At 44.2% G+C, this 24,911-nt stretch overlaps 1 protein-coding gene across 1 annotated transcript in view; it reads right to left on the bottom strand.

Moving 5' to 3' along the window:
- The window catches only part of LOC128715331 (histone-lysine N-methyltransferase Suv4-20), a 64,277-nt gene that overhangs the window by 23,713 nt on the left and 15,653 nt on the right, over nucleotides 1–24,911 (bottom strand). The gene's annotated exons all lie outside the window — the stretch shown is intronic.

Here is a 24,911-nt window from a genome sequence, read left to right as displayed (position 1 = left end):
ACAGCATTGATCTGTCAAAGGCCCAAACATTGTGCAGAGACGAAAGAGTTCTTCAGGAATTCATAGCATCCTTAAGCCATTAAAACAATAAAGACTCAAATGTTGTGTAACGAATAAGGCCCATTAGACACCCGGTGGGCTAGTCATGTCACCAGGCAGGACACCGAACAACCCTGTCCGTAAACTCTTTTAAGGTCATTCTACAGGTGTAAGCTTCATTAAATGTTTAACAAGTATAACAGAACTCAAAAGTTGTCATTAAAACGGCAATAGCGATCATCAGACCATTAAAAGGCTTAAAGTGTTGAAGAGTTTGCGAAAGAACTAATACAGAAATAAATAACTAATCTCCTTGTACTATTGGAAGATTTGTTTTTATCACTTTCTCACTAAAGGTTCAACACGTTCAGTGGCATTATTTTCCTCCCGCCGCTCGGTTGCAATTGTGGCTCACCTGCAAAAGAAATGAGACTCCTTCGTTTGCGGCAACAATTTCCCAACCTGCCATCTTCCCGACTTTCCATATTTCCCACACATGGTCGCTACCAGCCAAAAAAAAAAGGCCTCCCGAGTTGTGCACAACAAACAGCACCACACAGTTTTCCACCGTCTTCTGTCTTTGCTTAACGACACGCCTCAACCGGGCCAACCGGGCAGCAGCGCGCAAGGAACGTGGAAAGCAAGTGCAACGTAAACACAGGCGCAACACACTCTTTTCCGAACGGTTCTTTCCAGTCGCACACATAAAAAAAAAACCACACCAATCCGTGTACGGTCGCCCCCAAAAACGCTTCCAAAAAACCAATTGCCAGAAGCAAAAAAAAAAAAACGGAACCACATCCATCCATTGCAATGGTGGCCCGCCGACCGCAAAAGCACCGTGGAGAAAAAAAAAACGGCAAAAGCAGCAGCAGCACCAACAATGCAACAGCGAACGAATAAAAAAAAAAGTGCTCTCAATCGAAAACATGTGCCCTCCGCGTGTCTCCCATGCCGGAATGTGCAAATGAAACGAAAATTTGCATGCCATTTGGCCGGTAACGGTTTCGAGCGCTGGAAATTTTTCGGGTGGCGTAAATGAGAAAAGAAAACTAGCAACACACAAAAATGCATGCAAGTGCTTAATTTCCAAAAGAAAAACAAAAACGAATTAATGCCAAATCAATTAAATACACTAGAAAACTAAAGGATATTAACGTATAGAAGGGATGGTTTTATTCGAAAATTGTATAAAGCTTCCGTTAATTGCTTTTGTTGCCCATGTTGGAATCGTGTTACTACGATGTCGTTTGGAAGTTTTATCCGATGTTGAAGGTGTATATTTAATTAGGACGATGGATATGCAAAGAATAATTTACTATTTGAATGGTAATTCTATATAAGAATTTGTCAATTAAATATTGCTTTCTTTTCTTCCTTATACATTTCATATTTACAAAAAAAAAAAACCTAAAAAGATAAAAAATTATCATAAAACCTGAAAAAAAAAATCGTACACATCTACTGCGCTTTGGTTCATAAACCCTTTGGAGTGATTTTCTCCGATGTTTGATCTTCTCGTTCCCTCCCGGAATTTCATCTGCTAAATGACACCATTCATATGAAGTGTTTGTTTTGAGTGTTCTTAAGACTCCAAATGAAGTGATTTAGCAGAGGAGAGAAGACACCAACAAAAAAAAAAAGTCTCCCCAGCACAACCTCACCACATCATCACCATGCAATGCAAAACGGCGCACCGAACGGCAGTAACGATGGGTGACTGACGCACTCTTTACGGGTATTTTTCCTTGCACTCATCGGCACACTTGGATGTGGGTGCCATCTCCGAATGAAACGCAATGCCCATTCAAGCACCAGCATCTAAGCTTTCCATTTCCACCCACATGCATCCGGAGGCTGGGCGCCGTACGACGAAAGGATCTCGCTTCTTTTGCGGCAGTTTTGCTGCTGCCTTTTATCAACTAATTCTCGCCCAATCGTAACGGGCATCCCCCTAGTACTCGGAAGGGAAGGGGGTTTGAAGATCAGTCAACGTTAAGTCCTCTTTCTCATGGTGCTTTCCTTTTTTTCCCGCTCTCTCTCTCTCTCTCTCTCTCTCTCTGTCTTTCTCGTTTCCAGCTCCAACGGATCGCGTTGATGAAAAATGGAAAATCGGGCCCCAGGCGTGCATGGTTGCGGAAGCAAAATCAAGCGATCGGCACACTATCGGTGAGGTATGTACCGGGACGGTGGTATAGATTACTCCTTCGTTCGCTTCCTTTTCAACTCGCATCAACCATCAAAAGGAAAATACGAAAACACGGCAATGCCGTACGAACGGAAGGTAGGTAAGGTAAAGGTGGGAATTTGTCTTATTTTTGCGCCTCGAGGGCGATTGTCATTATAATTTATTTTCTCGATGACGTAAATACTTTTTGCATACGCATTTCTGTGTGTGTGTTTTTTTCCAACAATCTCTCCTTATCCCTCTATATATAACTCTCTCTCTCTCTTTCGTTCACACACATTTCGAATGTATTTCAACTCAATTTTTTATTTCCCAAGTAAAAAATTAACCCTTGAGAATGCAATGCTGTTGGGTGGTTGCTTTCTACTAGATTTCCAAACAAGTTTGCAATAAAATGTTATTTGGTCCCTTTTTTACTAAAATATTAACAAAAAACATAAGGAGTAATAACTTTAAAGCCATTTGTAAGTACATTTTGCATAATTAGTACTTTGTAATAGTCATAATAATAGCAATTGAATAGTTAACATTTAAAATTGACACCAAAAATACACCTAGATTGTGACAAATGTAGATTGTAAAATGAAAAACGCCTTATGCATACTGTTAAAAAAGTAAAAAGTTGATCAAAACTTGATAAAAATCTTAGATTAAGTAATTGAATCTTTCATATCTTCACCTTTATCTTGTTTAAAGTAAATATGTCAAAGCGTGTTGCGAACTGTCATTACGGTGCAGCACGGATAATCCGACTCATGGGGAAAAAACCCGGATAAACCGGTGTTCTTCTGTCACTTCCTTTGAGTGCAAGATTAAAATGGATTGCTACGAAAATATGACGTTTTTATTTCATTTTGAACGTTAACTACAAACCTATTTATTCAAAATATTAATATAAAACCAAAAAAATACAAACTGAAATTATAAAGAAAGATATTAAATACACGTCTCCATTGTGATTTTCTCACAGCTAACACACAAACCCCCGTTTAAGGGTTAATGCAGGACTTTTTTTTTTGGTCCTCCAGAAATCCATCGCCGTTGGATTTTTGTTTTTTTTTTCTTAGCGCGTTCATCCGCTTTTCCCGAAGGGATTTTCTTCCTCGAACCAGAAGGTGGTTATAATCTCTCTGTCTTGCGATCGATCAATTGATGCGAGTGCGATTAATAAGAGGACAAAACGAGAACAGGAGAGTGCGAGTGATATAGATATAGAGGAGGGAAATAAAATCAAGCGATAGAGTGAGCTAACTACTGCAATGCTGCTTTCCCGGATTGGCCGATTTGCATCGAGTGTTCGGACGGGAAAAAAAAGAAAATTTATAACAACAAACCCACCCACCAACCCCACCGGAAGCATATGGTGTGGTGGTGCAGAGCCTGTCGAAGAAAGCAGAAAAATATGCACCCAACCCAACCCCCAGTGGAAAATGAGCCGAAAGGAATAATGTTGCCTGGGAATGGTGGGAGCATATTCAAGCAGAAGGATTTATCATCCTCCCTCGGAACTGACACTTCATCTTCAGCGGCGATGATTGAAGCAAATATAGCACACTATTACTGTGTGAATGCGTTCTGTTCCATGCTTTGCTTAATTAAATCACTTTGGCTTCGGTTAATGAATGACAATTAATAAGTTGAAAGCGTTTGGTTCGATAACAATCCAAAAACTCGACTACTGAAGCCACCCGAAAGGAGGCATTTCCAACACCCCTCCGCTCACCCGCTCCCTTGAGCCAAACGCCAGCAGAAGTTCCTGGTCTCCGGTTGGTACAACAACAACATGGCCACGAAGGATGCCGTTTCCTGTCGGAGGTTTCCCGTTTTCTCCACAGAGCATTTGCGTTGCCCGATGGTTTGTGTGGTGTCCTTTCTTGTTAATGATGCGAAATGGGCGAAAGGAAAAATGTCACCATTTTCCCATCCATCTGGCATCGGGTTCCATATCAAAAGGATTCCTTCGTGCTTTGCTTTCGCCGGGCGTAAGTACTTCCTTGGAAGACCAGGAGAAGAACGGAAGACTTGAAAGACGAGGGACAAAGAGAGTGAATAAGAGGAAGGAAGGGGGGGGGGGGGGGGGATTGGCGAGGGAAAAATCGGATGTTGCCGGATGGTGCCGGAAACCCCACCAAAAGGTTTTCCTCTGCGTGTGCATCTTTGTATACTAATTTGCTCCCAAAGTAATTGCTTTTTTTTCTCTCTCGCTGTATTAGATGACGATGGTGGGTGGAAAGCACAAAAAAGGGGGAGGAATATTGTCCCTTTTTCTTTTCATCCCATTTTTTTTTTGTATTGTTGCTACTGCTGATTGTGCGTCTTCTTTCTACTGGTAGCGGAGTCGGCTAGTAAGAAGTTATGGTACACTTTTTTTTACGTAATCGTAATTTAAGACCTGCGCAAATAGACATTAAAGCTTAAATATGGCAACCCTTTCGTTTCGATAACATTTAGAAATATGTAAACCATTTTTTGTTATACTGTTTAACAGTATAGTAAGCTTCATTAATCGTACGTAACACGAAGAATCTTCAAGTTATTTTACCCTTTTCTTTAAATATTTCAAAACGATTTTGAGTGCAATATGACCAAAGGAGAGCGGCTTTCTTAGTGATAAAGCCACCTCGTTATTTTGCTTCCATTGGCCACCAAACACAGCTTCACCAAGCTGCAGATCGCTAAACAGGAAAGGTTAAATTTAGCGACTCTCTGCCACGGCCACGGCACTAACTGCTGCACCATAACACTTCATTTTACACAGACATACACACACACACACCAGCAACGAGGATTTTTTCTTGATACTGATTAACCTCCCCCCCCCCCCATCTCCTCCCACGAATTGCTAAGACAGTGCCGATGGGTGTGCGAATGGTGCTCTTTCACTCGCGGGTCGAAAGGCATTTTCCTAACCGGCCGGAAAAATCTTTTACTGGCCATCGGCCACCCATCAGCGTCGTCGTCGTTGTTGTAGTTTTCGCGCAGTTTCGTCGTGTGAGTTATGTGTACATAAATCGATAGCATTTATACTTATTTTTCCTTATTTTTTCCTTTTTTTTTGAGGGGGGTCGTGCGCTTTCACGCTTGCTCGCTTCCACCTACACACACAAACACACACGAAGTTTGACGTACAACACCGCCCCTCCTCCCCCCCATTTAACCTTCCCAAACGCTCCTCTCCCTCACCTTTCCCGGGCGCGCTGTCAACCGAGCAAACGAGAAATAAAACTCATCAGAAAAGTGTGCATTTTTTCTCTGGGTTTTCCCAATCCCACCACCCTCCAACCACCCAAATCAGCGAAAAAAAAAGGCGAAGGAAAAACTTCGACCACTACAGGCAAGCGAGTAAGATAGTGCGTGTGCATCAAAGCAGGCAGCGGATAGAGACCGAAAGATGCGCCTGCTGCCTGGCGATGAAATAATAGGCCAAAAGACAGTCGAAGGTAAAGATACTTCGCGACGCCACACTGCGAAAAAAGAAAGAACACTCTACAAGATGAGACCCAAATCAATAACCTTCCGGACGCTTTTTTTTGTCTCTCTTATTCTCTCTCCCGCTCTCTCTCTCTCTCGCTCACGGGCGCACATTTTCCTTTTGCTTCCTGCCCCTTTTTCCACAGTCCCTGCCGCGGTAAGCATTTCTCCCAAGTTTTCTTTTTTTTCCCCCCACCCTCCTCTGAACCACCACCAATCCCTCCCACCCCCTTCATCGTCGACATTGTGCTCGGTTGGCGATTTTTTTCCTCCCCTTCAGGCCGTTAGAGTCACAATTTCCACCACCGGGAGACATTGGGAAGGAAATCCCCCCCCCCCCCCCCTCTCCCCGCGCTACTTGCTGCCATTTTTTTTCGCTCGCCTCCCTGGGAAAACACATATATTATGTAGGGTTTTTTTCTTTCCCTTCCCTTCCCTTCACTCTTACCCCCTCCCGCACACCCTTGTGAGAGTGTGTTGGTGTCGTGGTGCGTGTTCCCCTACAGCGTGGAAAATGCAAGAGAGTGCGCGAAGGAGAAAAAACAGACCGAGTGAGCGAGAGAGAGAGACAGCGAGGGATGCGAGAAAAAAATCACAGTATTTGCTGTTGGTGCGCTGCACTCTTTCTTGCTTTGGGGTGCAGATTTTTTTCCTTTCTTTCCTTTCCTCCCTTCCTTCACCGGGGGTTTTCCATCCCCTACAAATACACAGGCGCTGCTACTAGTTTTTCCGACCTTTTCAGGGGGGATGTGTTGGTGGTGGCGGTAGTGGCGGTGCTACGAAACGGTGGAATTTTTTCTCGCTCGATACCATCCCCCCATTCGCCTTCTTCTCACCCCTTCCTTGCACTAACCCGCATCGGACCATAACCACCACCCGCCATATACCCGCCCCACGGTGGCGCACGGGGTACTCCAACGACCCCGTTCCATAAAAGCCGAACCGGCCGACCGTTTCCGATTCGACGAGTTTTCCCAACCAACCCCCCCACTGAAATGGGATGACCGCGGCCGGTTGGAGGGGGATGAAGAAAGGAGAGAACCAGAGGAAAAAAAAGTGCTATTTCTCCCTGTCACGGCCTCTTCAACGCCACCTTTACAAACCGCAGCAGCGAAAAAAGAAACCAACACACACACACACAGAGGGCAAGAAAAATTGGCCGCGAGTGGCTCCGCGGTGGTGTGGAAAACCAGGAAAATCAAGGGGAAAAGGAACGCAGAAAAGAGCAATATACCCCCTGCCCGGTTGGGGGGAGTGTGAGGGGGAAGAAAAAAAAATCTCCATCACCCAAAAACACACACACACACACAGACACACTTATAGACAGAGAGAGAGAGAAAGGCCACAGACACAAACTTTAGCAAACATACTTAGTAAACCATCCTTTCAATACCCACTAGACACCGAGAGTCCGATTCCGTCGATTGTGTGTGTGTGAGTGTAACTTCAGCTGGGTGGGAAATACGGGGGTTGGTGTGGGGAGCAGGAGGGGAGGAAAAAAAATAAAAAAAAAGCAAATTGTCATTTTCATTTTTTTCTCAGTTTTTATTTTAACACTCGCGCCGATTTGTCCATATGTCCTATAATGGTCCAATAATGGGGGACCTCCCCCCCTCCCCCCAGTGGCCACATAAACAGGGGTGGAGGCTGAAAAAATAAATGCTGTATCAGCATGTCAGCCATTTCGGACAGGGTTCTGTTACCACACATTTACGCATCAGCTGATCGTACGTCGACGAACCCTGTTTTCGATGTGATTTTGTGCAATATTGCTAAATTTAAACTAAAATTTCCGCAATTTTCTTCTCAAAAAAAAAAAAAAATACACCGATTTAAATCATTAGTTAAAAAAAAATATCGTTCACAACAGATCCCGATTACTGGTTGGCTGGTTGGCTCATATAACTCCGTATTGTTGCCTCGCCTTTCGTCGTGTCCTGGTAGCTAGGACCTGTTAGAAAAAAACTACTTCCGATGGCCCGGCATTATGTACCAATGTTTATGTATGTATGTACCGGCCATCAGGCCAAAAACAACAAAAAAATACACATTCCAAACACGGATGGACCAAAAAAAAGGCGAGATTGCTTCATGATGGTTTGTGCCTGTAGTAATTATCGATTTTGGTCGCTTCCCGCCGGCAGCAGCAGCGGAATAACACACCATTATACAGAAAACTTTTTCGGTCTAATACTTTTTTTTGTTGTTGAGTGTTGCTGATGCCGAGGACCTAGCTTGTACCTAGACGAGGCGGCAAGAGGCGTGTGCGGGATGGATACCACCCAACACACCCCAATTTACTTGTTCGGGGCGGGAAAGGGAACGGAACGGCATATATAAAACCCGCTTCATCTCGGCGCATAATATTTTTTTAAAGGTTCCTTTCTTCCTTTTTGGTTTGGGTTTTAGAATATATTATTTTAACTTTTTCAAAACTGTAGCTGGCTGATCGACAGGCGGCCACCCGAAGATAAAAAAGCACCCCAACCAGAATACCACCCGCCAACGCGAATGCGAGTTCGTCGGGTGGCCGAGTGGGTGGAGGGGGAAGGGGGAGGGGGGGGAGTGTAAAAAAATACACTGGGCATGGTCAAAGTGACAGCTATGGTTTCCACACTTTGCATCCAGCCCCCAACAGGAGGGAGGGAGGCATCCCCTTCCCATCCACCCTTGACGTGTGGTGGCGCGCCGTACATAGCTGTATGATAAAATAAACTACATTTTTTGTCCGGTTTTGTTTTATTTGTGCCACCAAACGATACGAAAAAAGTATTTAAAATAACAACCAGGGGGGGGGGATACTGTGGGGGATGAAATGCAATAGCATTATTTATGTAGCACACGTATTTATGCAATGCATTTTTCAGCTAGCGCAAATATGGCGCCGCAGTGATATGTGTTTGAGCATAAACATGGAGAGGAGCACGTTGATTGTACCTAGCCTAGAGATAAAATACAAAAGTTTTCGGTACGAAAGCGAAAAAAAAACAAACAACCCATTACAGTGCGGCCATTTTATTCTGCATCAAAAATGGGCTGAATCGAACTCCATTCTATAACGCACCTTATTATGCAAGGTGTCTAGGAAGGATTAAACACGAGCTAGAACAATCTCTGTTTAACTTTTCTTTTCTATCCTGATCAGCTGATCGGAGCTGTCATCAAACTTGTTACGCAATGTTGTGAAAGGAAAGCGCAAAATGAAACACCACGACCACACCACACATCCTAATGTTTTGGTGTTTGTGGTGTGTACAGCAGGCAGAACACACACCAAAAATTCACCACCATATGCCACGTGCAATGGTGTATCCGCCACGTGGCCGTGGTTCTTCGCTAACAATACACACATTGCTACACACAGCGAACGCCCAACCCAACCACTAGCTTTCCTACTAGCAAAACGCCCGAAAAAGGGACACACACACACACACAGACAGCCCACATCGGAATGAAATCGAAAGCAAAGGCACACCCAACAAACACTGCAGAGCCTGGGTGTGTGATGGGGAGGTGTAGAAAGGATGGGAAGCAAAGAGCGTAAACTGGTAAAGCGCATAGCATAAGCATCATCAAAACAGCATAACATAATGCGCGACTCCCGTCCACTCGGGGTGCGACATGCACGGGAAACGGACCCGGGCGACCCGGGGTGTGGGGGCCGCAAATGGCAAGAGCATAAAGAAACAAAAACAAAAACAAGGGGAGAACAAACAAAACACAAAAACACACACACACACACACAAGTGAAAAGTCAGTCTGTAGGTCAAGGAAAAGGAAGCATAAAAGCTTTCCGAAAAGAAAGGAAAATCCTCATTTCACATTTTCATTTCTTTTGCCATCATCGTCCCGCAACAAACACACACACACATAAAAACAAACATAAACACACACACACACTGATTCTTTGTCGGCTTTTCGCGTCTTCTTTTTCCATCCTTTTCCACTCCGCCACGCCACCCAGCCGTCCTTCCCTATTGTTGGGTCTGTCTGTCTGTCTGCCTTCGATTTTATTTTCCCTAACGTTCTATGCTCCCTTTCGCACGTGTTCGCCCTACCATGTGTATATATATATACATTCACAAGACACTCCGCACGACAACGCATGTTGTGTTATCGGGCCGTTTCCACCTCGCGCCCACTTTATTTTGTTTTCCTTTTCGGGATTGAATTGCCTTCCCGATGGGAGGGGGTGTGTGTGTGTTGTGCAGGTTTGCTTTACTTGCTCATCTTTATTCGTCGTTTTTCTTTTATCCGTTCTAGCTTGCGTCTCCCCGTCCGGTCTAATCTAACCCAACCGTCCTAGTTCACGATCACGGCCGGGGTTGCACTGAAACGCACGATACGCGTACGACACATCGTTGTGCGTGGGCAAACACTGCCGGTGAGCGGAAAGAAGCATAGGGGGGCGGGAGAAGAAAATATAATAACAAACACGTAAACCGGAACACGGTCTCGGGTGGGATCCCTCCCTCCCTCGTTTCAAGGTTAGGAGGTTAGGTTGAGCACCTCTCCCTGAAGGGGTAGAGAATGATAAAATGTGTGCCAGAAGAGAAGATCGGACTGAAACGAAAGCAGGAATTGACTTTTTGGCACGTGGTTCCCTTTCACCGTTTGTGTCATTCATTGGAAGTTGCTTCGGTTCCTTTCGCCGGTACCGTGCATTGGCAAGGTGCCAAGCACACGAGATAAACTAAGCGGCACCCTTACAATGGGCACAGGGCATTGTACGGTTAATGAATAACATCACGGATCTCCACTGGGCAAAGACCAACAAGTGGAATTATCACTTTTCTATAATTTTTTCTTGTTTTTTCTGTGTATTTGTTGCAATTATTTTTCGAGTTTACGTTTAAAAAGGAAGCTTAAAGTCCTCCATTTTCACGCCCACCGTGTGTTGCGAGTGTTAATTTTGCATTCATTTGGGTTCATTTTGGTTTTGGACTAAGAACACACTGAATAGTTCAATTTCAATGCATCGTTTTTCGTTGAGACTTTTCCAAGACAAGAATGAGAATTAAAAACCTTTAGAAATACTCTGCACAACTGTTTTAGTGTGTTCGATACGTGATACCAAACTTTACCTCGTACTTTTCGATCAAAATCCACAAATGAGGTCTCTTTTCATCGATTGTAGGATCTTCCCCGGTTGGGACATGGTACAGCATCCCCAAATAACGACAAACTCTTAAAGTAGCCACTGGTGGAGGTAACCCAAGCCGTTCTTAAGCTCGTCCAATCAAGACGCAACGCATTTCCCCTTTGCTTTGCAGCTCTAAAGCCAAGTGAACCCGTCAAAATTGAAGATAATTTCCCGGAAAACCCAACAGAATATCTCCAAAACATTAGAAGTTGGACCAAAAGTTTGGCTAAATGTTTCAAATACCGTGAAACTTTACAATTTTCTAATTATTATTATTATTATTATTATAATTCAGAAAACTTATAATAAAAACTAAGTTTTGAATTAAATTTGTCAGGAATTATCATCACAACGACAGGTGCAAAGTAGACACGTAGAGCAGAGGTTCAAGAAATCCTTCAGGATGACGCTAACAATATGAAATATTTTCCAGGGAGTTTAACTAGATAAACGCCTAATAGAAAACACTCAAGCTCCTCTTAAGCGGTTAAACGGTTAAAACTTCAAAAATATTTTACTAGCTGTCATTCTTTAACTCACGGATAATCAGCCCGACGGGTTAATCAGGCCCCGGATAATCGAAGTTCTTCTGGATTTATAATTGAAACTCAAGCATGCAGTGTGTGCACTAGCACTAGCAATGAATAGCCCATCATCTATTCATTCTGTTAAGTTATGATTTGTTTTAGATTCACAATTACGTTTCGGAAGATGAAATTTAATTTAAAATTTAAAAATTCGACTTTATTTCCAAATTCCTAAAACAAAATAGAATAAAGTCAAATAAAAAAACCCTTAAAAGAGGGATAAAATTATCAAACTTTGCGGCTGGTCGTCGCGAAAGAAACCGTCCGAAAATAGACCAACATACATGCTTCCAACCAAAGCAGCCGGTGTGTACAGATAACAGTGAGCACACGCACCGTCCACGGGCTAAAGATAGACCATTGATCCACACACCCACGAGAGAGTGCGCGCGCGTACGTAATAGCAGAGGGATGTGTGAGCGTGCGTTTGCGTGTGCAAGGAGGCAGAAAGAAAGGCAGAATAGAAGGAAATTCATTTTTATTTGCACCGTTTGCACCATTCACGGTCGTCGTCGTCGTCGTCGTCGTGGCCAAAACAAATAATAAAACATAAACAGCTGTGAACCACTTTCTACTGCCCGGCACACAGCAACAGTACAGACGAAAGCGAAACAAAAAACAAAAAGGTAACGAAGGACCCAAACAAGGTGGAAACAAGAATGCGCCACAACCAACGGCGTAGGCCTCGTAAAACCCAGAAGCCGCGGCAACAACTTTAACCCCGGGTGGCAAAATATTGGCAAAACGGTTGCTAAACGGGAGCCTAACCTAACTCGGTGGGAGGGGGAGGTGTGAGTGTGTGTGTGTGTGTATGTGTACGGAAGAGAAAACGAAGCTAGGAAAATGGTTCCGGAAAATTGGGACAGGAAAAGTGCAAGGGAGGAAAATGGTCTCTTGCTTCCCCCCGTTTTTCACGTGTGGGTGCGTGTTTTGGAAAATTAATAGAAATGTGTTGGTGGTGGTTTGGAGCATATGTGTGTGTGCGTGTTTGTGTGTGTGAGACGTTTTACGAGAACTGTCACGTTCAACAATTCTTCGTGCAAGGAAAAAAGCAGGACAAACATTTCTATGTATTTTTAGTGCTATGACTTTGAATATGAGTATTTTATCATTCTAAAGCTCTTTTAAAATAAAGAAATCTTTAAAACAGCTTCTATAAAGAAGGTTTTTCCACGAGGACCGCTCGTAAATAGTTCAATAGTAGAATCAATAAGTTCTTGAGCTTCAAGGTCTTTTAACCATTGACCTTCGACGAAACAGCCGTACGAAAGTGGCCACCGCAACCACGTGACACACTCGAACAAACACAAACGCTTGCCGGTGTGGAAAACATCTGTTCGCCAACGCTAAAAATCATTGTACGCGACGAAACGAAAGAGAGAACCAAACAGTCAACAGGGACCGCATTCTAAAACATGAATATTAGATCACCCAACACGCGACAAAAACTTGCGTTCTCGGAATAGACACAGACGTGAAACCCGGTACGTTATTGGAGAAGATTGGGAATGGGAGCAAAGTATGAAGTGCGTACCAGTTGATACATACGCACGCACATGGAGCGCGACCAATGCACGTCTTCTTTACCAGCGTTGCCACCCACAATCATCAATAAAGCCATACGCATACGCACGCATCCCGTACGTGGCCGGTGTAACCGTGTTATCATGTTTTTTTCCCACTCTCTCGCACTCTCTCTCTCTCTCGTCCATATGTTTGCATGTCGCGGAAAACGCGCCTGCATTTTAGAGACGCGCGTGTATAGAACGCGACGAATGCTAGAAAAAAACACGCGGATGCGTACACGCAACGCGAAATACAAATCTCTACCGTGTAGGCCTTTGTTCTTCCCCCATTTGCTGGTGCCGTTCCTTCGCAAACAACGCGTCGTGCGGGCATTCTGAAGCATGCCGTCTCATCCGCCGTCTCATAAACACCAGGCGCCTCCATCGTGCGGCGGCTTTCACAGCGGCAGCCGCGCACGTGGTACCATACATGTTAGAAGTCAACTAGCAAAGTCTACCAGCAAAGCCAGAACGTGGGTAAAAAAGATCACACTTTTACGATGGCTCTTACCAAAACAAAAAAAAAAAAACGGAGCAAACATTTCACGGTGCGTAAAATGAAAAGTTGGTTCCCGCGGTCAAAGCAGGCGAAGTTTTGTAAGTGTGTGTATAAATCGGTGAAGGTTTTTCAATGCGTACGTGATCCGGCGGGGGTACCCATACAGACGCACTTTGTTTTCCATTTCTGTTTCACCTCTTTCACAACAATCGTAAGGGCTGCACATGTGTTTTGGGTTTTCGAATTTCCACATGACTGAAGGAAAGAAGGGCTGGCGGGTTGGTTAAGGTATTGTCGTTTGAATACTGGCGCTATAGGTGGATGGGTTGTTTTTTTTTTGGTTACTCACTTCGTACCTCTATTGTAGTTTTACACGCGGAGTTATGAAGTTATAATGACATTATATGATGGCCTTTTCGAAATTCATCAATTTGTCAATGTCATTTCTTTGTGAGTAAATTAATTTAAATCATCACCAGGTAAAAGCTTTTATTGAACCCTTTTTGCGCTTAATTCCGGGCACAATAAATTACATTATACCGTAACACAACGAAACACAATAACATTATACATAAAATAAAAATATTAAAGGGTGTTTCACCCTTTCAGATTTGAACTATAAACACACAAATTGCTTTGATGTGTTGAATTGATTATGTTATGTTCAAAATTTTATATTTATAGCTCAGTTTAAATTGCTAAAATTTGCTACTTTAATTGAAAACCCACTATGTACAATATGTATGATCGTACCGTAAAAGAATGATATAATCACTCGCAACATAAGCCACCTTCCTTGTTTAAAAACTTTATACAATACAAATCAAGAAACAATGTAATTTGAAAAAAGGCTCATTGAACCATGGTGTGGTGTCGCCATTTTTTTTAAATGGCTTAAACTTTTAACGCCTAAATTTCAAAAGAAATCCCAAAGAATAAAAAGTTTAATTATTTTTCCACAAAAATTGATTGTTCACACATTCATTGATGATTTTTCCAGCCAGTTAGTTCAGTTTGACAATAATAACTCACGTTTCTGCTTAATTAATAATTTTCATAATTTGATTATAACATTATTAACATTATAACATATTTCCATCGACACATTCTACTTCAACTTAAAAAGAAACCAGAAATCTACCACTGTGATTGGTAGATTCTGTGATCGATTCTATACTTAAATAGATTCTCAAATCGTGTAACAGTCAATCAACAACACAAATTCTTTAGAATTCGTTTGTTCAATAAATGACGCCTTAGTTGTTTAGCATTCAAACTACCAACCAAAGTATTCCGTTGAAAGCTTCTTTAGAGATAATAACACTGACAGAGCAACTCAACTGGCTGGATTAGATAGGATACCGGTCCTGCTGCATGAAGTCCGTCACTGTCGTGGAAGTAAGTCATCCGCTGAGTTCAATACTTTTTTCTGGGCGAAACCTACAAATACTTTCACTAACTATGCGTCTCGCCAAGGTTCAAAAAGCCTTTCGTCCTAGAGGTTTGTAGCTGTAGCGTTGTGGGGAATTGGATGCCGCAAGACCCGGGCTTCTAGCAGCTGCTCAGGCATTGGTAAGACAACACATCAGCGTCAGCGTATATGACATACCGAACTTGGACAACTAATCAACACATCTGGAACTGCAAGTATGGACGATAGCTCCTTTGGGATTAGAGGATGCGCTACAATCACTGCAAGGCCTTGGCCTGTTGCAGGGGGGTTCAATTTGGATCTACTACTCCTCCTACCGTCCATGTGGTCCATCAGGCTGAAAAAGACTATCACGAATAATATCGTCATGCCATACACGCAGAACAAGTGTGTGTGTGTGTGTGTACATTGTATGCCAATCTACACTTATTATCGATTTCACCCGGGATAAGGTGCTCACAACATGGCTATAAGTTGTTTAGTATAGAAATGTTTCTAAGATGTACGGAGTGGCCATTCCTACGATAATAACGGCTATATGCCAAACACTATAAATAGTCTTTTTTCCGGTAGCTGATGCTTATCGGCGGACCGGTTATTAATACTCCGAGTGTCCGATTCCGAGTGTAAGCTAAAGGTCAGTAAAACATTTAGCATAGTTGGTTCGTCCATGTGTCAGCTGATGATATTTTAGGTTTGGGGACACCATTTTTTTACAAGATTTGCGCCACTGCTGCTATCGTACTTCTCAACTAACTGATGTTGATTGATTGATTTGCATAATAATTCGAACACCAATAATTGCTCTTTTGGAACATTTGTTTTCAAAAATAAAAAAACTATCAAGATGGCCTCGAAAATATCTCTTTCCTTCCTTCGCCCCGACCAGTTCTTGATAGCAGTAGATGTGCTGGAGAGGTTAACCACTGTACAGTGTTATAAGCCAAACTTCCGATGCTGGAGATAACTGTGAGACGCAAAACCACACCACCGCCCAGATGAACACCCTCGGTCCGATCGGTCCGTTGCGGTCGATCGCGTGTAATGAAGCACCAAAATCGATCTCCCAAAAAAAAAACCTGAATCGTTTCGGATTAAAACCCAAAGTTCCCATTTGCTCATGTACCGGTGGTCTCGCAGTACGCGCAACATTCCTTTACCGACCAAACAAAAAAAAAACACTCCCCCCTCCCTCATTCCCCGAAACCGTGTGCTTGGGAAGATGAAGAAAATCGAAAACGCGCGTTACCTTCCTGCCACGTTCGAGAACGACGATCGATCGATACGTTCGGATCGTACAACACGATTCGGACTGGATTCGATTTGCTTTCAAACGAGGAATGTGCAGCAAGGGGAAGAAATCGTTCTTACCGTGGAGATTTCACGCCCGTCCAGCGCGTTAAGATACCGAGACTATCGAAACAAATAACAAGCTTAAATCAACCTACAGTAACCGACGATCGGAGCGGCACACGAAACTTCACCCTCGGACGTATAATTTTCAGTTGCCCCAAAAACACCTTTCTGTGGTTTCAATAAGATATAAATTTGGTCAATTTTACCCTTAAAGCCCCAAACCCTTCAACGGTCGCGCAGTGTTTTGCTTTAAATTATAAAAGATTAAATCACTATCCTGCTCGGAACGGCATTCGACGGGCCACGATCATCCCGGGATTGGGGCACAGGTGTACGAAAAAAACGGTGGGCTCCGGAACGCTAAAGCATTAATGTGGGATTCTTCCAGCCGCACTAGCAGCGGTGGAGGTGGAATTGTTCAAGCGCTAGCTGGCAGCAAACGCATATCATACACGCAGCCATTCTAGCCGCTTCATCACTCACCAATACACGGTCGACGTCCGGGCTTCTTGGGCCGTGGCCGTTTTCTTCAGGGTTTTTCTCTTTCTTACGCACATTTTTTTTCTGTTCTCCCTGGCCTCCCCTACCTGGCCCTACTGCCTGTCCGCGCCGTACAGTCGTCACACTTTGGAAGTTACCCGTCCAGTTTCCTGGCGCGGCTTCGGGCGAACCACGGGAACAGAAGAACAAGGGGGCGCAGTGAAGCGCGAAGCAGGGGCAGAAAAGAACGCCAGAAGTGGCCGGAGAAACCGGTTTTGTGTGCTTCCGCCGCAGCTATTATTTTCTGGGAGGTTTTTTTTTCCCTCCCTTCACCCCTGGCACTGCCGCTGGATGTAATCTGGTTGACAGAGCGCGCAAGGGTTGATGCGATGCTGGGCGCTAAGTGTGGCAAAGTGAGACGGAACAGGAAAGGGCGGCTGCATGATTGATTAAATACTGATTCCCAGGGCCCGAAGAATACGAACACACAGACACTCATAAAGCTGCAATCTTTGCGCCTAATCGTCTCCTTTACTCCTTAAGGCTTCATAGTGTAGCGCAGAGGAAGGGAAAAAAAATCAACCCTCCAATCCGGTGGGAATGTATGTATGTCCCTTTTGATTTATCCTTCCTCTTTCGAAGCGTCCTGCTTTCGAGGCGCATTGGAAGTCCGTCGCTGTGGCAGGGGTAAGTGTTGAAATTTAGGAAAAATCGATGAATTTACCAGCATGGTCCCGATTGTTCGGGATTGTTTGAAGCAAGAATTGGCCGTGGACGACACTTGATCGTATAATCTTTATCCGACCATTGCCCGGAACGTGAACCGATTTGGTTGGGATACATTCCCAGAAAAAGTAAGGTTAAAATGATTGCCTTATTTAAAAACTAGAAGCTATTAGACCATTTCCCACTAAGAGTTGAATTAGCTAACCTGTGCAACCGGACCGGATCGTGAGCGAACGAACACACAGTCGGTGTGATATAAATCACACAACAACGCGAAAATTATCGAGCATATGGTAGAACACGTCTATGCCTTACGTCGCCTGCGGACCGTGCTACTCTTGCTCTCTCTTTTTCTCTCTCACTTAGCTTAACAATTCAATTACACAAGAACCAACCTACCTCGGCCGACGTTATGGGCAGTAAAAATGACAAGAGTTTTCACCATTGCTCTTAAACAGCCACTTTGACCTGCACCCCTTACTGTACGCTACACTTACCCTGCTACAGCGGGATGCTCTTCCCGAGGCGATGATTTTCATTGCTGCACTTCACTTGGGCAACTGTAGTGAGCAACATCCATAAACACAAACTATAAACACTTTAGCACGGCAGTTGAAGGTTTGCTTCCAGTGGAGAAGGTTACTGACACATCCTAAAATGACGGCCCTCAATCAACATTGATTCTCGCGGTTTTGTTGCGTGGACAGGGTGGACATACACGTTGACAAGCTGATTAATTTTTACGGCTTCAAGTGTTCGCAGCATAGATTAGCGCGAGCTCGCTGGGCATATTTTCGGCCGATGGTGAACATTTCTATTTAAAGAAGTTCCTCAAGAGATCTTGAAGCTTTAGTCCAAAAATAGAACAATAAGGCTTGAAGGATCTTCTGCGTTTGACGATAGTACATCATAAAGTTGTTAAACCAACCGGACTAAACGCATTGGCTGATAATCTATTTCCACAGATAATCGGACAAACGGCATTGTACGTCATATACTCATCCAGGATCTACATCAAAGACAGTGTAGGATACAGGCTGATGCATTTAGAGTATAATGACAAGTTGCCGTGGGAGCTATATTGACAGTTAGATGAACTTTTGTCCATACAAAAGTGTTGCTACACAAAGATGGATCTTCCGAAGAGCAGACTAAGCGGTCAATTAGCGTCCCGAACTTCAAGTGACAAAGTTAGATATCAACAACCATTGGCGGATGCTACGGCATTGGAAGTAGGGCCACTCGTGATGGGGGAACTCCAAAGAAAGCTAGAGAATAAAAGTGATTGTTGTCGAAAGTGTTTTGTTCGTGTGAGGTAAGAGAGAAAAGGAGTTCCTGAAGGTCACTCAGGACTTTCAAGTAGTTGAATCTGTCACAGTTGCTGCGTGTTGTAGTAATTTCGTGAATTAAATTTTGCACTTTTTCATCTAAATATCAAACTCAATCTCAACATGGCGAACATGGGCTATGGATCAACCTGTACGCTATACAGACTTTGATCTCCCAAGTCTCGCTAAGGTAGTGTCTCTCAAAGATAGCAAGTCTCTCTAAGATGAACATTTTCGATAGTCCCTCCATCTTCAATACATTTTTTGTCTCTCAAAGCTGAAAAGTCTCCCGAACAAGGCATTCTCTAAGCAGCCCTTGGTGTTTGTACACCAACGACTCTCTAAGGTAGCCATGTTTTAGTGTTTGCCAATGACAGCTCGTCTTGGTTGCGTTTACAGAGCATGGTTGAAGGCTTTTGCCATACATAAATGGCGTACCATCCCATTATGTTTGTTTCCCAAAGCTGCAAGTCTCTCTAAAGATAGCGGTCCCTTCAGCATGCAGGTTAGAGATACTTGACTGTGTATAGCAACAATGCCTCGCAATAGCCTACTTTGACCTGAACACCTTTGGCTTAATTTTGACAGTTAAAAATCTCCTCAATCTCTCCTCGATACAGAAGCAAGACGCGGTGTGTCGTTGCCAGAATAACTCCAAACAGCTATAGACCGGTAATGATTCATCCTAAAACCAACTGACTCTGTGACTCTGGGATTCCACTCTAGACTCTATAGTCTAGATCTAGAGTCCTGTGGAGTGCATGGAGCAGTCACCTCCGGATGTGATTTTCTATCGGATTTGCTTTATTGAAAGACCGACACCGATAGCACTGCAACCCTAAATCATATCTTTAATCAAGACTCCCACGACACGTGCTGTAATGAAAAGTTACAGCTCAATTACAGCTTACTTACAGGCGAACACGTTTTATTCATCTACTGCTTCATCAACTGATTCGTAAACAGAAATGTTCCGAACACATACAAGGGTTCAGCGGGTTCCTGAAAATTTGCCACACACACACACACGTCTTCTCCCTTTAATCTTCGTCTTGTTTGCTACTCTTTTTTATCATCTCCGTGTGTTTATTTTTTGCTTTCCTCCACTCATATGGTGCTGTTGATATCTGTTTGTATGCTGTTTGTTACTGTTACTTTCATGCGTGTGCAAGTCTCTTTTGCGTTACACATTTTTGCCTTCCCGCATTTTACACTTTAGCGTTCCAGATTGTTTTTCTCCCGTGGTTTAGCCGTTCTTGGGTTTTCCTTTCCCATTCGTCTGTTTTTTTGTTGTGGTTTGTATACCGCATCGGTTCGCGCGCGCACACGTGGGCGAACCATCGAGGATGAGTGTTTTATATTTGCTTTATCTTCGTTTTTATTTTACGTCCCCTGTTCGCGGGGGCCCACCGTTGCTGTGACCACAACTTTATATATTTGTTGCGTGCTGTTTTGCTGGTGCGAGGGGTTGGGGTGCGAAGGCTTGAAGGAACAACAACAACAAACCCTCCTGTTTTCACAATTTTCACCTACTTTCCATTTTCCTTCATACGTACAACGAACAGACAGAGAAGGAGAGGGAGAGAAAGAGAGTGAAAGAGTGAAGGACGAAGGATGGCATAGAGACCGAAACATATTAACATCTTACTCTCCCCGGGTGTGATGAAATTGTGTCTCGAGTTTGTGTTTTTATCATTCTCGTTTGTTCTGCCCAACCCCCCCTTGTCTCCGTTGTCTCCGCACTGTGCACAATCGTGTTTTCTGTTTTGATTCTTTCCCTTCCCTGCCACCCGAATTCGGATTTCCACACCACTGCAAATCGGGAAACATTCGTACCGGCGACTTTGACTTTATCATCGCTTTTGCTTTCTAGACTTCCTCGCCTTCGTACGCTGTTTCGTAACACAAAAACCGTTGACTTTCCGTTTGCTTACAGCTTTTGCGCTGTTACGCATGCTCACGCATGAAACCATCGGGCCGCCCCCACACATCCCCCGCCGGTGTACGTGTTTGTGTGCTGGGATGTGCGTTTATGTGTGGAGAATTTTTGCTAGTTTTGTTTTTACCGTACCATTCTTGGTGCGTCTCGAAGGGAACGCAGCTTCGGATCAGCTGGTTTTTTACATTTCCGTTTTTTCACACATGTACATCCACGGTCGTTTTGCCCGTACCTCTTAATTCCGTCACACATTTGTGACTAAGTTGTTCTCTCTTCTCTTATGATTAACGAATTTGTTTCGTTCTTTTTGTACTTTGTATTCAATTCCTTATACTTTAATATTTGTACTACTCCTTTTGTAACCTTTTACATTAGTTCATAAAACAAAGGGGAAGCACGTACCGTATTTAATGTTCCCACTTGTACGACACTGTTAAATACCAGCCCAGCCAAACCCATCGCAGCCTCGGGACGCATAATTGCATTACGCTTTTGATCCTTGGTAGGTATTTTTTTTTTGGTTCCTCTTCGCATTTATTTTTATATTTTTAGCATTTTTATTAATGCAAATTACTTGAAGCATAACGCCCTTATAGTGTTTCTTTTTCTGTTTTTTTTTTCGGTTCCAATTTTTTGCGCTGCATTTTTTTCCAACTCTCTGTGCTGTACTGTGCGCTGCTATCATTGGAAAACTTTTGGTGCTTTAGCAGTAACGGAGGGGGGAGAGAAATTAATTTTTTTCCCTAGAACTGCCGGCGGGCGAAGCATATCCCCCCACGCCGTGAGTGGAGGATAGTAGTAGTGGTGGTGGTGGTGGTGCTGGGGGTGGTGATGGGTATGGAAAATGGCGCATTCATTTCTTTATCCCTTTTTTTTGCATTCCGGGATTTTTTTTTGTTGCTTCTTTGCATACTTATTTTTCCTTTCCTTTTTTTTCGTTGGAGCACCGGAGGGGTTGGGGGGTTGGGAATGAGGGGTTGTTAGTTCTTTCTCGCGCGCAGCCAGTTATGCTGTTTGCTGGGCTATCGATCGATGATTTTTTCCCGGGATTTTACCCGCCGTCAGCAGAAAGAGCTTCAATTTCAACTTTTCTACCGGCCGGACCAAACCAAAAGGGGGGAGGGGTGAGGAGGGGGTTGAGAGGGAAGGATGGTCCACACCCCGTTGGTGGGGGGGGCGTTGAATGTACCGAATAGTGAAATAAAAACCAGAAAAAATCTCGGGTGGTATACGGGGTTGTATGGGGGGAGAGGGAGAGGGAGGAGAAAGCAAGGGAAGGCCACCCCTTTCATCCCCACCCCAGGTCAGCAGCGAGAATGGGGAAGGAGCTGTGCGTTAAATGGATGATAACATAAAGCACACTGGAACGGACAGGGTGAGGTGAGGGGATGGTGGGGGGGGGGGGGGGGGGGGGAACCAGGAAGCTGGGTGGCTGGGCGGAGAACCCGAGAACCCGTTGCACATGGGCGTTTGATAGGAGGGTATAAAAAAAGTTAATTACTATAGGAATAACAAAAAAAAAATGAAACGAGAGGATAAAAAAATGGCGATGCTCCGGTTTCGTTGTATCCTTTTGCTGTGTGTGTCTGTGTGTGTGAGAGTCCATTTTTTTGTTTTTAATTTCCTGCTCGTTTCACAATTTAACCAAAAACTTTTTCTACACCCCTTTCACTTCCTCACCTCACCGTTCTGTTTGACCAAACCCTTTACCCGCCTTCTCCATGGCACTATCCGTTTTTTTTGTATCTGCTTTTCTCTCCTTCGCCCTCTCTTTCTCTCTCTCTCTCTCTCTCCCTCTCACATACACACTGATCAGAGATAGTCGGAACCAGTCCGGATGCAGTCCAGCATCAGCAGCATGGTATACATATTTCATGCCATCCTTGTACCAACATTCCACCGACCCACCCACCCCCTCCAGCATGCAATGCCCGGAACTCCTTACCAACGAGACCGGTCAAATGCCGGACCCGTACATAGCTCTGGAACCTTCTGAAACCCGAATGTCCGGAGGACCTCCTGGAAAATGGACGAGTTTTCCTCCAAGTTTTTTCGTTGTTCTTATTTCTTATTCTTTTATATTCGTTTAATCGAGTACGGTTTCAGTGGGAGGGGGCGAAAAAAAAAAGATCTCCAAATGAGAAGACTGTCGCTAAGAAAAGGGAAAAATTTTGTTCCCACCGTAAGGGAAGTGTATATGTGCATGCGGAACGGGGTGGTGTGGATGGGGGGGGGGGGGGGGCAGAATTTCAAACGCATTCCACTTAACTGGGTGGAAGAAAAAATCGTCTTTTAAATGGTAGAAAGAAAAAAAACAAGAATGGTCCAACCACCCTCGCTTCCCTCTTCGCCCCAATCCACCTCACCAGCCACCCCACAAAAAAAGGAAAAATCTACCACCACTACATCTTCAAGCTAAAACTTCACCACGCTGGGAAATGGTTGAGAGAAAACCGCGGGGGGGGGGGGGGGGGTAAGACTCTAGAAGGAGAAAGTGAGCAAGCAACAGCTACCTACAGCAACGGTTGGAAAAAAATTTGCCACGTCTGGACGGGCCGGGTGGGAGAGAAGAGGAAAAAAAAGTGCTGGAAAATGGTTTTAAAAACCAAACCAGAAAGAAACGGCCCGATCGCAGCAACCCGTCGAGGCGCCGCAAGGGAGAGTGAGACAGAAAACACAAGTGAGAGAAAAGGATTCCACTCCACACGCCCAATGAGTGGTATTAGATTTTTATTTTCTTCCCGCACACACACACACACACACTCCTTTGGCAAATGGCGGCTGCCCACTACTAAAGGACGGGGAATGGCCAGCATCCATATAGATTCTTTTCCAGTTTTTTTTTTTTGCTGTTTGCCCTCTCGTCTTGCAATTTCACCCCTTCACCCACCACTCGCATGCCTTCCCGCTGCGTTGTGTGGCACTTGGAGAAGAAAAGTTGAACCCGATCCTTAGATTTCGCTTTTTTTTTCTTCGCAACCAAACGACACTGGGAAAAAAAACCCTCGGAATCATCCTTCTCATCTTGATACACACACACATAAACCCGCGAACTCTTTGGGTGGGAATTGGTAGGGAAGGGTGTCTTTTAAATAAATAATCAATAGAATGACGCCCTTTTTCTTGATTTGCATGCTGCTCAATATGTATTGTTGGAAGTCCTGTGTTTTTTTTCTTTCCTTAAGCTCAAATTCCAGATCGAAATTTTCAAACCGCCTGCCTCCTTCCCTCCCGCCCCCACTCAACTGATATTGAAGATTAGTGAGTGCTCAACGGTGCTTATCATCACAACTGCTTCAAAAGCAGACAAAAAGAATGGATGAAAGAAGAAAAAAAACACACAAACCGAACGATTATCACATGGCCAATTGCTGAAAGGATGCAAGGTAGTTCCTTCTTATATCTCGCTGCTAACTGTGGCTCAACCTAGCCGCTTTCTCATCTGCAGTGTTCCCAAAACAGTCGATCAGAGACTTCAAAAAGCAGGGAAATAATACATAAACACCCACACATACACACACAGACACCTTTTTATCATTAGTCAAAAAGCAGCGCCCGTGACATTTTGTTAAGCAAATGGTACGGAAACAACAAAAAAATTGCGCGAAAATTGCTGCGTCGCAACAGTGCCAACCCAACCTGCACAGGGTTCCCGATGGCCCGAAGGGAGGGGGGGGGACCACTGTTAAGACACAATGCACGACTGAAAACGCAAGCGCACACACACATACACATTCGGGAAGCAATGGGGAGGAATTAAAAAAATCCAACCTACCAACACCCCCCCCTAATCGGAACCAACCCCCTTCCTCCTCCACCCCCACCTTTACACCCAAATAAATGGAACAGAGAGCGCAGGATATACGCCAGGCACAGAGGCAACCAACCGAACAGTAAAAAAAAGGCGTCACAGCAATAAGACAGTGCTGCACAAAAAAAAAAAACCGTCAGGACATCATTAGAAACCCGTAACGGAAGGCGATGATCGCGGCAGGGGCAGTACGCCGGGGTGCCGAAGGGAAGAAATGTTTATGTGCTGATTCCCACTGGTTTTTTGTGTGTGGCTCCTCGGTCCTCGGTTATGTCCTTTGGTACAATTTATCTCTTGCTCTCGCGCCGGTCCATATTTGCGCTCTTGTTCCTCTGTCCTTCCCCCCC

This window comes from Anopheles marshallii, chromosome 3, assembly GCF_943734725.1.
Source record: "Anopheles marshallii chromosome 3, idAnoMarsDA_429_01, whole genome shotgun sequence".
Taxonomy (NCBI): domain Eukaryota; kingdom Metazoa; phylum Arthropoda; class Insecta; order Diptera; family Culicidae; genus Anopheles; species Anopheles marshallii.
This window is presented reverse-complemented; position numbering and strand designations above follow the sequence as displayed.